General features: G+C 44.7%; 6 non-coding genes across 6 annotated transcripts; all 6 read left to right on the forward strand.

The window, feature by feature from the left end:
- Nucleotides 1-8,723: 8,723 nt before the first annotated feature.
- On the forward strand, nucleotides 8,724-8,795 carry trnae-cuc (transfer RNA glutamic acid (anticodon CUC)). The gene has a single exon. It is a non-coding gene; the product is annotated as a tRNA-Glu (tRNA).
- A 1,613-nt stretch (nucleotides 8,796-10,408) lies between these two features.
- trnae-cuc (transfer RNA glutamic acid (anticodon CUC)) lies at nucleotides 10,409-10,481 on the forward strand. The gene has a single exon. It is a non-coding gene; the product is annotated as a tRNA-Glu (tRNA).
- Nucleotides 10,482-11,027: 546 nt separating this feature from the next.
- On the forward strand, nucleotides 11,028-11,099 carry trnae-uuc (transfer RNA glutamic acid (anticodon UUC)). The gene has a single exon. It is a non-coding gene; the product is annotated as a tRNA-Glu (tRNA).
- Nucleotides 11,100-11,470: 371 nt separating this feature from the next.
- Nucleotides 11,471-11,542, forward strand: trnae-cuc (transfer RNA glutamic acid (anticodon CUC)). The gene has a single exon. It is a non-coding gene; the product is annotated as a tRNA-Glu (tRNA).
- A 546-nt stretch (nucleotides 11,543-12,088) lies between these two features.
- trnae-uuc (transfer RNA glutamic acid (anticodon UUC)) lies at nucleotides 12,089-12,160 on the forward strand. Its single transcript has one exon. It is a non-coding gene; the product is annotated as a tRNA-Glu (tRNA).
- Nucleotides 12,161-12,531: 371 nt separating this feature from the next.
- trnae-cuc (transfer RNA glutamic acid (anticodon CUC)) lies at nucleotides 12,532-12,603 on the forward strand. Its single transcript has one exon. It is a non-coding gene; the product is annotated as a tRNA-Glu (tRNA).
- The last annotated feature ends 109 nt before the right edge of the window (nucleotides 12,604-12,712 follow it).

Raw genomic sequence — 12,712 nt, forward strand, 5'->3', positions numbered from 1 at the left:
TATCATGTGAGACTCGAAATCGGGTCCCTGATCACTATGGAGTCTTTCTGGGAACCCATAATGTACAATGAAATGGTCCCACAGACACTTCGCCACGGTTCGGGCTTTCTGGTTGGCCGTTGGAATGGCAACCGCGAACTTCGTAAAGTGATCTGTGATGACAAGGATGTCCTTCGTTCCTCTGCTGTCGGGTTCCAAAGAAAGGAAATCCATGCAAAGTAACTCAAGAGGTCTCGTAGTGTTGATATTGACTAACGGCGCCGCTTTCTCTGGCAACGTCTTTCGGCGTACACATCTGCCACAGGTTTTAACCTTCTTTTCAACATCTAAAGCCATCTTAGGCCAAAAGAACCTCGTCCTGGCTAGATCTAGGGTACGATCGGCACCCATGTGTCCCATGTGATCATGTAAGCTCGTCAAGACCATGTCACGGAGCTCAGCTGGCAAGACCAACTGATAAGAAGTCTGAGCGCCGACTTGACGTCTTCGGTAAAGGACATTATTGAGGAGCTCAAGGCGCTGTAGCTCTCTCAATAAGAGTGGAAGTTCTGGGAGTTCGCTAGGTAGTGTGGGGGGTGGCTTCTCCCCGCACTCTAGCTGATGAATGACATATCTCAAGCACTGATCTGCCCGTTGTTTGCTCGCTAACTCGACCTCAGTTAAGTGAGGGATGAACGGCAATCCTCCAAGCTGATCCTCTTTCCCATAGCTGTCAGGTACAGCTCTTGTGGAGGTGGTAAGAGTTTCAACCAAAGTAGCACCACCATGAACATCAAGATCGTCACTGTAAACAAACTGCCTCTCACAAATAGCTTGGACAACAGCTTGGTCGACAGTGTCGATATTGTCTGGGTCAGAGAGACGGTCGCGAGTGAACTGACAGATACGCTCCCTCTCTTTCTGCGACCTGGAATCGTCCGACAGTTCACCATGGGGTCTGCGCGACAGTCCGTCGGCGTCTGAGTTTTGTTTCCCCGGTCTGTACACAAGTTTAAATTAAAAGGTAGACAATGTTGCAAGCCATCTATAACTCGTTGCATCGAGTTTCGCAGTGGTCAAAATATACGTCAATGGGTTACTGTCAGTAACTACGGTGAAGTGATTTCCATAGAGATAGTCACAGAATTTTTCGGCGACTGACCACTTAAGTGCCAAGAATTCCAGCTTATGGGCTGGGTACCGGCTCTCACTCCGCGATAGCCCCCTACTCGCATAAGCTATGACCCTGGAGCTGACCTTCCTGTTCTTGATAAAGAACGGCACCAAGGCCGCTGGTGCTGGCATCAGTGTGTAGTGCATACGGCTTTTGAGGATCGGCAAAGCCCAAGACTGGAGCGGTGGTAAGTGCTTTGATGACCTGCTCGAATGCCTGCTGACAAGCAGGTGTCCAACGACCTCGAAAGGGTTCCTTTGGGTCGTGGTAAGTCTGATCAGTTGGTTTTCTCAAGTTGGATTTCTTACGTGGAGGTGGGTAACCAGAGGTAAGGCCGTGCAAGGGCTTCACGATGTTAGAGTATCCCTTCACAAACCTCCTATAGTACCCTGCAAACCCCAAGAATGACCTCAATTCTCACAGGTTCTGAGGGACTGGCCAAGTTTTGAGAGAAGCGATTTTCTCCGGGTCAGTCTCGACCCCGTTCCTTGAGATGACATGTCCGAGGTACTTGACTGATGTCTGGAAGAAAGAACACTTCTCAGGTGAGAGTTTTAGGCCAAACTCCTTCAAACGCTCAAGAACTTTCATAAAACAGGCTTCATGCTCCTCCAAAGTCTTTGAGAAGACAATCAGGTCGTCCAAGAAAACCAAGACCTCGTTTAAATGCATATCGCCCATGCATTTTTCCATTAACCTTTGAAAGGTACTTGGTGCGTTTGTCACGCCCTGCGGCATCCTGTTAAATTCCCAAAACCCAAGAGGGCATACGAATGCTGTCTTGGATTTATCTTTCTCTTCGACTTCAATCTGGTAGTAACCAGACTTCAGGTCAAGGAACGAAAACCATTGAGAACCTGAAAGCGCAGAGAAAGTGTCTTCAAGTTTGGGAAGCGCGTACGCATCCTTTATCGTCTGCAGATTCAGCTTGCGCTAGTCAATACAGAGTCGGACTGTACCGTTTTTTTTTTCTGACGACTACAATTGGGGACGAAAAAGGTGACTCAGACTCCCTTATTACACCAGTGTGCAAGAGTTCTTGAATGTGCTTTTCAACATCAGCCGGATGAATTGGCCGAGGCCGCAGCTTGAAAGGAGTCTCATCTGCAAGCTTGATATGATGCGACACTTTATCTGTTCGCCCAAAATCTAAGTCGTGTTGCGCAAACACTTCCGGCATGCTATGGAGCTTCTGGACGATGCGCTCTTTCCAATCAGGTGGGATTGGTGAATCGCCAAAGTTGAAGTGCAAGTTCGACTTCTGAGATGACTCAGCATTAGCTGTTTGACTTGCTTGCTGTTGTTGGGACAAGACGCTCTGGTAAGTACTGACGGCTGCAAGTTTACACCCTGCAGAGATGACAACATCATGGTCAGATACATTACTAACAATGACTGGTAGCTTAAAGGGTCGCTGGTTGGGAAGATCAACCAAGCAAGACTTCACTATTAAGCCTATTAAGCCAGACAAAGGAGATGAAGATGAATGCTCAACAACAACAGTCTTCTCATTCTGGAAGTCGTTAGCTACCGCAATACCCTCGATGACAACGGTCTTTCCAGCCGGAACGACCTCAGGGTTTCTCCCTTGTAGCTTCACCATGCCATGACTATCGCTAGCCTGTCTGCGTCTGAGTTCAAGGACCTTGATCACAGCTTGGTAGCCATAGTGGGCTGGCTGATAGTCAGTTGGCTCACCTTCAGAAAATGTGTCGTACAAGACATCCATAGTGTTGGTACCAATAAGCACAAAAGACTGTGAGGTGGCCCTGACATCAGGCACAACCAAAGCAAAGGTAGGTACCTCGATCGGAACACCAAGTAAAGTCTGTGGAAAGACGACAGTCATTTCAATGTAACCTAGGTAGGGCACGGCTTGTCCGTTTGCTCCCTCTACCTCAAGGAGATCGTGCAAGGGTTTGATGTCTTGTTCAGGTAAGTGCTGTTTATAAAACGAATGGGGAACGGTGGTGACCTGTGAACCCGTATCAAGGAGACAGTTGACTTTCTTACCGTCGATGGTCACTTCAGCTGTATTTCTGGTACCTATCAACCCAGAAGGAAGCTTGAAAGATTGGCTTCTTTTAGAGTATTCTGAAATGGTACACTTTTGAACCTTGCGTATCTTTGAGGAGCGTGGTTGCTTCTCTGCAGCCCCTGTCTGCTCCACGACAGAGACCGAGTCTAGTTTAAAGGTAAGTCAGGGTGGTTCTGTCGTTCCCACGCACGCTGTCTGTCCTCTAACTGTCTTCTCTTTTCGGTCACTAAAGTCGGGTTTGAGTCGTTGGTGCAAAATGTTGATATGTGTCTGTCCTCCCCGCAATTAAAGCAATACCAAGGTCTGGGTTTGTTTGTGTAGTTCTTTCTTGGATGCTTTGAAATGTTTGATTGTGTACTGTGTGATGCTAACACTCTGTCTTGTGGTTTTCCTGTGGCACCCCCATCACTGAACTTCCTGGACTTTTTCTGGGACGCTAAGTTGGTTAGCTGACTTTGGAGACTAGCTACCTGCTGCCCTAAGATCATCAATGGCACTGGGCTGGGTCTCTGTTGGCTCAAAACTACAGCTGCTTTGTGACAGGAGCTGCACTCTCTGCTTTGCGGAACCTACATGTTTTCTCATGCGACTAGCCTTGGCTGCCTGTCTGTCTTCCTCAGTACGAAGGATTAGCAAAAGCTCTGAAAATGAAGGTGGAACATTTTTCTTCTGCTCCAGTTGTAAACTAGAGAGCAGAGCAGCATCCCAGTACCCTCTACAAAACTGTTTAAGGAGGTGTTTCTCTACTTCCCCCGGTGCAACCCCCTCTCTCTTAACGGCCTGGTTAAGCGCGAGCTGCAACCGTTGCATGTAAGCGGATGGCTTCTCGCCGGGATCCTGGAGAGTACTCATGAATTGAGCAAACAGCTCTTCGCCATCCTCGACTGCGCCAAAAGCAGAATCTAGAAGTTGCAAATAAGCTGAAGGCAGTGAATTGGAGCACAGACCTTTTACCACGTCTGCTGCAGGTGAAAGCAAACTCTCCAGGATCCTTCGTGACACTTGAAGAGGAGCCATGCTGGGATCGTTCAAGAGGAGCTCAATGTGCGAGCGCCAAGTGTCATAGTCTACTTCACTATTCGGCCTGGGAGTTTTCCCGGAAAAGGAGCGAAGTCGGACAGGAAAAGACGAGAAAGAGCTTGTGTCCTCCCTCCTCACAATGTGTTCAACCACGACTTTCTGAACCTCTGGCGGATTAACATCACTCGCAGAAAGGGATGGAACCCGTCTCCCGTCAAGAACTGGTGCTGACGTAGCACCGTTTTGGCCACTGACATGCTGAGGTGGATCTGGAAAAAGACTGGTGGGCTGTGGGGACTCCACAGGGGTCTCACTGAGTGCTAAAGGTGACGGCTCATCTGCAGATTGCATGCTTTCAACGTCGCTACCGATCTGCATCATCATTTCTCTCAAGACTGTTTCATAGTCTTTGCCGCTTAGCTTTGCTAGCTCTTTCAGCTCTGTCAGGTAAGTCTTAGTAGCACTGCTACCTAGCTTGGAAGTGTAAACACTACCTAAAGCTTCAACCTTATACACGACATTGGGATCGCCCGTTAGTGTGTGTCTGTATGGCAAGAGTGGCTGCAAAGCTTCTACAGCTGAGCCACTGAGGTACTCGACGATCAGGTTTTTGTGAAACTCGGAAGACTCATCATCATACAAAAGAGTGCGCTGAATGGCACCATACTTCTTAAGGAGGTCAATCACTTCTTCATCTTGAACTAATCCGGTTATACCATCAACAATGACTGCGTTGGGTATCTTGACACTCGATCCCTGGATAAAATCCATGTTTCAATGAAGCAATATTGATGTCACCTTCCTGGGCTCCTGGCTGGCTCGCCACTTTACACTGTAACCCCTGTTTGCTTAATAAAGTTACATGTGCTAATATTTGGTTTCAGTTTCCGTTCAGTTTGGACTAGTTATCAAAAGTCTAAAGTTAACGCTCATGGAGCCCAGGATGGAACAACAACATTGAACACACTCACACAAATTTTAGTTTCAAAATATATTGTTGGTCATCAACAGAACAATATGACAACAATTTCAATAGAATAATAAAAATAACAAACTGCGCGCAAAATAAAAGAAAATAAGAAAATAGTGTTGTGTTCAGTCTGTATCGTCTTTTCTTTCTTTGTTATGAGCTCAGTCGTTTTTATTTCGTTGGGGCCCTTTAATCTTTGTGTAGATCACTGTCCTACCACACCGCAGGTTTGGGAGGTAAGTTCAGTGGTCCTACATTCCTCTGTTCTGGCTCGCCATCTGGTTCTCTGGATCCGTTGATCCAACAGGTGTCTGGAAGCCGCCTGGTGGCTATCCAGTGCTGGTATCTTCTCTCTCTCTAGCGTCGACTACTGGTGTCGCTGATGTCCTCTCTTCCGACATCAAGTGTCACCGAATCACATCCTCTCAAAAAACCTGACCTATAGAACAGGTCATATTCATTCATTTCAGTTAAATGAACTTAGTATAGGTCATAAATTCTTAGTTAAGATAAATAATAACATAAATATAACCTATGTATGAATTTAAATAAACAAAAGTATTTATTTATAATAATAAAATATATTATCACTTTTTTCTTACAGATCTATTTTTTACCAGTGTAAATCCAGTGTAAATCAAATGAAATTTCTCAAATAACTCAAATTAACCCGTTTTAATATCAATTCTTTGGGTAAAATTATGAAATAAAGAAATAAAATGAATTTCTCCCTTTTTTTTCCCTCACGCGCACACAATACACACACACGCGGCACACACGCGGTACTGCCGATACACGGTGTTCACGAACCACACACACATTCTCTCGTCCATACATTCACACGGTAGCTTAGCATTTAGCAGCTAAATTAGCACTGGTGGCTAACCCACTTTTGCTCGACACTAACTCCGTCAAAAGGCACAATAAACTCACCGCCGAGCTTGTATCATCACCCGTGAACTCTGTGGGTTCGACTCGCGGTGGATTCTGACCATTTCACTTTGTTTTAAACACTTTGGATAAGTTTTCAGGCAGAACGTTCCTCTTGCAGCCAGACAGCGCAAGCTTCTCTTCCCGGGCTTCAACGCGATTGGCCGTGACGTCATGACGCACTGCTCTCTGCCCTGCGTGGTGCAGTTAACCCTGTAAATGCCAGCTATCCCTCTCATACACTCATTCAGACTAAATAAACGGACTTTTACTCTTTTTTTTCTTTTAATTATTCTACAGCTTATCCTTCGTCTGGTGTTAGGGTCGCCACCGACCCGTTCTTAGGTTTGAAATTCATAAAACTACTACAAAAATGCGTTTATTGCATCAAGGCTTTTTGACTTTGTCAGGAACCTCTATTTCAACAAAATAATATCCAAAAAATGTTTTTCACTAAATTATAAAATGCTCTGGTTGAAATTGTTACCTTTTTGGTGTTAGGGTCGGTTTCGACCCGGTTATAAAATAAGCTTATAAAGCAATAATTAGAGCCAAAACTGAAATCATAAGTGCACTGTCAGACAGCCAGCTCCTCTCCCATTCATGTGAGCTTCAGTGGATTCTCATTTTGGATTTTTGTTTTCCAGTTTACCTGCACAGAAACAAAAACAAATAAAGTCGGGCATGTCCAGATGTTTAGGGTCAATTCACTAAATTCACTTGCAGAGTGCACATCTCCAGTTTGCAGCATGCAAAGATGAGAAGAAGATTTACAGTAAGCCAAGTTCTGGACTATATTTTTGTTGAAAATGAGAAAGACGACAATGAGCAGAATAGTGATGCAGAGGAGCAGGATTCTGAGGAGGAAGACGATGTGGAGTATCATCCAGAAGATACTGACACATCTGGTGAGTCTGACGAGGAGGTCACTGGTGCTGAAGCTTCTCCTGCTGAAAAAATCAAGTCCAAAAATGGAAAAATACTTTGGAGCTCAGTACCTCATGATGTAATGGCAGGGCAGCTGCTGAAAATGTCATCAAAAAGACCCCTGGAATCACAAGGTTTGCTTTGACAAGAGTCAGTGATATCAAAACATGTTTTGAGCTATTTATGCCATTGTCAATAAAAAGAGTCATAATTGCAATGACAAATCTTGAAGGGGAAAAAAGTCCATGGCGACACGTGGAAAGAAATGGATGAGGAATGCCTGGATGTTTATATCGGTGTTCTTCTTCTTGCTGGAGTGTACAGATCCTGCAATGAGGCCACTGATAGTCTCTGGGATGCATCGACAGGCAGAAATATTTTCCGGAGAACAATGTCACTTCAGACCTTTCGAATGATATCATGAGTCCTCAGATTAGACAACAGGGATACCAGAACAAAATCTGACGAGCTTGCCCCCATCAGGGATGTCTGGGAGAAATGGGTGCAGCTCCTTCCACGATGTTCAACCCAGGGCCAGAGGTGACAGTGGATGAACGTCTTCTCCTTTTCCCAGGAAAATGCCCCTTCCGGCAATACATACCCAGTAAGCCAGGGAAGTACGGCATAAAAATCTGGGCAGCCTGCGATGCCAAAAACAGCTACTGATTTACACAGGCAAAGCTGCGAGTGGCATCCCTGAGAAGAACAAAGGAAAATGTGTGGTCCTTGATTTGACTACTGGCCTGTAGGGTCACAATATCACTTGTGACAATTTTTTAAAGTTCTATTGCTGAAAAAATACTTTTGTTCCATTTCCTTGAGGTAAATGTAAACGGGTCGAAATTGACCCATAACACCATAGATGTTATTATAGTTAATAATATTAAAATGAAAAAATAGATTAAACAAATTTATTTAAGAGATATGTTCTAATACCCCTCAGTAATAGCCAGATAACACAACAACCTTTTATTTATTCATATGATTCTCTTGAGGTTCATTTGACCAGTTTTTAAAATTGAAATCAAGGGCTATACTGACAAAAAAAGGCCCAGAGTTCCCACACCAAAAATATTAAAAGCAATATTTTCATGGATAAGGAAGCCTAACAATGTAACCAAGAGATGAGAAACAAATTGGATGATGGATAATTGCTTTTAGTGTATTTTAGAGATTATTTAAAACACGGGTCAAAACCGACCCGTTAACATCGGAGATGGTAACAGAAAGCTAACACCAGACAAAGGTTATGAAGCCTGGGCTACATTTGACAGTAAACTGTTTTCATGGGAGAAGGTGACTCTTCTAACTTTAAATTCTACATTATATAAAGTCTTTTTGAAAAGTTCCTATTTGACAACTGCAAAGATCTTTGCTAGTAAGAAGACAAACATAGTTTACTTCAGACACTGCGTTAATGTTCAAAAAGTGTTAGCAACAACCTGCATCTTCTGTTCCTCCAAAGTGTGTTCTCCTGAATCAAACTTGCCAAGCGTGAACTACTTGGGACTGAAGCATAAACTTTGTGAATGCCATAGCGAGGCCCGCCTCGTGATTTCTTCACATAGTGGCTGCTGGAAAATGAGTAACGCGTTATAAGTCTCAATCAGCACCCAAAGCTCTCTGCTGTAAAACAGTTGAATTAAGAGGACAGCTATTTCTAATTGACAGTACCTAGTGTCATCTCCCTGATCGTCTAGTGGTTAGGATTCGGCGCTCTCACCGCCGCGGCCCGGGTTCGATTCCCGGTCAGGGAACTAGTCTTTTCTAGAAGACATTTCTCACAATACACCACAGGGTTTCAACAAGTTGAAAGAACACGGGCCACAAAGAGTGCGGTGTACAAAGATTGTGCGTACGCTCACGGTGGGATGTTCAAAAAGTGACTAGAATGTAAAAACTTGCCCCTGGTTGGATTCCCAGTTAGGGAACTGTGCATTCCTGGACTAGTTTTCTCACACTACGCCAGGAGTGCTCCTCGAAAGCCACTGTCTTGCGTGTTATAGATGTTTTCCTCCTTCAAAAATGATGCATACTTTAATGGATCTGCTATTGTCTGCCTGTATAATCGCGAGGTATTCCATAGTTGTTGTTGCTTCAATTTTGACGCCAATGCAAATGCATCGACTTTACTAACGTTAACAGTGAGTTACTGACGTGGGTCCCTTTAGCAACCCGAGCTATGACAAAGCAAAGCGGTCTTCAGCTGGTTCGCAAGTTGAACAAGTTGTGAACCAGCACCAGCCCTGGCTCTGAACGGATTTGGTTGAAGACGGGTATGATTGACAGTGACATGGGCTGTCTCCCTGGTGGTCTAGTGGTTAGGATTTGGCACTTTCACCGCCACAGCCCGGGTTCCATTCCCGGTCAAGGAACTGCTCTTTACCTGAATAGATTTCTTACACTTAACGAAGGGTTTTCAACCCTGGTCCTCCGAAGCCACTGTCTTGCGTGTTTTAGATGTGTCCTTGCTTCAACACACGGCTGTCATCAAAAGCTCCATATACCTTTGACAGTAAACTGTTTTCAAGGGAGAAGGTGACTCTTCTACCTTTAAATTCTACATTATATAAACTCTTTTTGAAAAGTTCCTATTTGAAAACTGCAAAGATCTGTGCTAGTAAGAAGACAAACATAGTTTACTTCAGACACTGCGTTAATGTTCAAAAAGTGTTAGCAACAACCTGCATCTTCTCTTCCTCCAAAGTGTGTTCTCCTGAAGCAAACTTGCCAAGCGTGAACTACTTGGTACTGAAGCATAAACTTGGTGAATGCCTTAGCGAGGCCCGCCTCGTGATTTCTTCACATAGTGGCTGCTGAAAAATTAGTAACGCATTATAAGTCTCAATCAGCACCCAAAGTTCTCTGCTGTAAAACAGTTGAATTAAGAGGACAGCTATTTCTAATTGACAGTACCTAGTGTCATCTCCCTGAAGGTCTAGTGGTTAGGATTCGGCGCTCTCACCGCCACGGCCCGGGTTCCATTCCCGGTCAGGGAACTGCTCTTTACCTGAATAGATTTCTTACACTTAACCAAGGGTTTTCAACCCTGGTCCTCCGAAGCCTCTGTCTTGCGTGTTTTAGATGTGTCCTTGCTTCAACACACGGCTGTCATCAAAAGCTCCATATACCTTTGACAGTAAACTGTTTTCATGGGAGAAGGTGACTCTTCTACCTTTAAATTCTACATTATATAAACTCTTTTTGAAAAGTTCCTATTTGACAACTGCAAAGATCTGTGCTAGTAAGAAGACAAACATAGTTTACTTCAGACACTGCGTTAATGTTCAAAAAGTGTTAGCAACAACCTGCTGTAAAACAGTTGAATTAAGAGGACAGCTATTTCTAATTGACAGTACCTAGTGTCATCTCCCTGATCGTCTAGTGGTTAGGATTCGGCGCTCTCACCGCCGCGGCCCGGGTTCGATTCCCGGTTCAGGGAACTAGTCTTTTCTAGAAGACATTTCTCACAATACACCACAGGGTTTCAACAAGTTGAAAGAACACGGGCCACAAAGAGTGCGGTGTACAACGATTGTGCGTACGCTCACGGTGGGATGTTCAAAAAGTGACTAGAATGTGAAAACTTGCCCCTGGTTGGATTCCCAGTCAGTGAACTGTGTATTCCTGGACTAGTTTTTTCACACTACGCCAGGAGTGCTCCTCGAAAGCCACTGTCGTGCGTGTTATAGATGTTTTCCTCCTTCAAAAATGATGCATACTTTAATGGATCTGCTATTGTCTGCCTGTATAATCGCGAGGTATTCCATAGTTGTTGTTGCTTCAATTTTCACGCCAATGCAAATGCATCGACTTTACTAACGTTAACAATGAGTTACTGACGTGGGTCCCTTTAGCAACCCGAGCTATGACAAAGCAAAGCGGTCTTCAGCTGGTTCGCAAGTTGAACAAGTTGTGAACCAACACCAGCCCTGGCTCTGAACGGATTTGGTGGAAGACGGGTATGATTGACAGTGACATGTGCTGTCTCCCTGGTGGTCTAGTGGTTAGGATTTGGCGCTTTCACCGCCACGCCCCGGGTTCCATTCCCGGTCAGGGAACTGCTCTTTACCTGAATAGATTTCTTACACTTAACCAAGGGTTTTCAACCCTGGTCCTCCGAAGCCTCTGTCTTGCGTGTTTTAGATGTGTCCTTTCTTCAACACACGGCTGTCATCAAAAGCTCCATATACCTTTGACAGTAAACTGTTTTCATGGGAGAAGGTGACTCTTCTACCTTTAAATTCTACATTATATAAACTCTTTTTGAAAAGTTCCTATTTGACAACTGCAAAGATCTGTGCTAGTAAGAAGACAAACATAGTTTACTTCAGACACTGCGTTAATGTTCAAAAAGTGTTAGCAACAACCTGCTGTAAAACAGTTGAATTAAGAGGACAGCTATTTCTAATTGACAGTACCTAGTGTCATCTCCCTGATCGTCTAGTGGTTAGGATTCGGCGCTCTCACCGCCGCGGCCCGGGTTCGATTCCCGGTCAGGGAACTAGTCTTTTCTAGAAGACATTTGTCACAATACACCACAGGGTTTCAACAAGTTGAAAGAACACGGGCCACAAAGAGTGCGGTGTACAACGATTGTGCGTACGCTCACGGTGGGATGTTCAAAAAGTGACTAGAATGTGAAAACTTGCCCCTGGTTGGATTCCCAGTCAGGGAACTGTGCATTCCTGGACTAGCTTTCTCACACTACGCCAGGAGTGCTCCTCGAAAGCCACTGTCTTGCGTGTTATAGATGTTTTCCTCCTTCAAAAATGATGCATACTTTAATGGATCTGCTATTGTCTGCCTGTATAATCGCGAGGTATTCCATAGTTGTTGTTGCTTCAATTTTGACGCCAATGCAAATGCATCGACTTTACTAACGTTAACAGTGAGTTACTGACGTGGGTCCCTTTAGCAACCCGAGCTATGACAAAGCAAAGCGGTCTTCAGCTGGTTCGCAAGTTGAACAAGTTGTGAACCAGCACCAGCCCTGGCTCTGAACGGATTTGGTGGAAGACGGGTATGATTGACAGTGACATGTGCTGTCTCCCTGGTGGTCTAGTGGTTAGGATTTGGCGCTTTCACCGCCACAGCCCGGGTTCCATTCCCGGTCAGGGAACTGCTCTTTACCTGAATAGATTTCTTACACTTAACCAAGGGTTTTCAACCCTGGTCCTCCGAAGCCACTGTCTTGCGTGTTTTAGATGTGTCCTTGCTTCAACACACGGCTGTCATCAAAAGCTCCATATACCTTTGACAGTAAACTGTTTTCATGGGAGAAGGTGACTCTTCTACCTTTAAATTCTACATTATATAAACTCTTTTTGAAAAGTTCCTATTTGACAACTGCAAAGATCTGTGCTAGTAAGAAGACAAACATAGTTTACTTCAGACACTACGTTAATGTTCAAAAAGTGTTAGCAACAACCTGCTGTAAAACAGTTGAATTAAGAGGACAGCTATTTCTAATTGACAGTACCTAGTGTCATCTCCCTGATCGTCTAGTGGTTAGGATTCGGCGCTCTCACCGCCGCGGCCCGGGTTCGATTCCCGGTCAGGGAACTAGTCTTTTCTAGAAGACATTTGTCACAATACACCACAGGGTTTCAACAAGTTGAAAGAACACGGGCCACAAAGAGTGCGGTGTACAACGATTGTGCGTACGCTCACG

This window comes from Cololabis saira, chromosome 1 (assembly GCF_033807715.1).
Source record: "Cololabis saira isolate AMF1-May2022 chromosome 1, fColSai1.1, whole genome shotgun sequence".
In the NCBI taxonomy this organism is placed as follows: domain Eukaryota; kingdom Metazoa; phylum Chordata; class Actinopteri; order Beloniformes; family Belonidae; genus Cololabis; species Cololabis saira.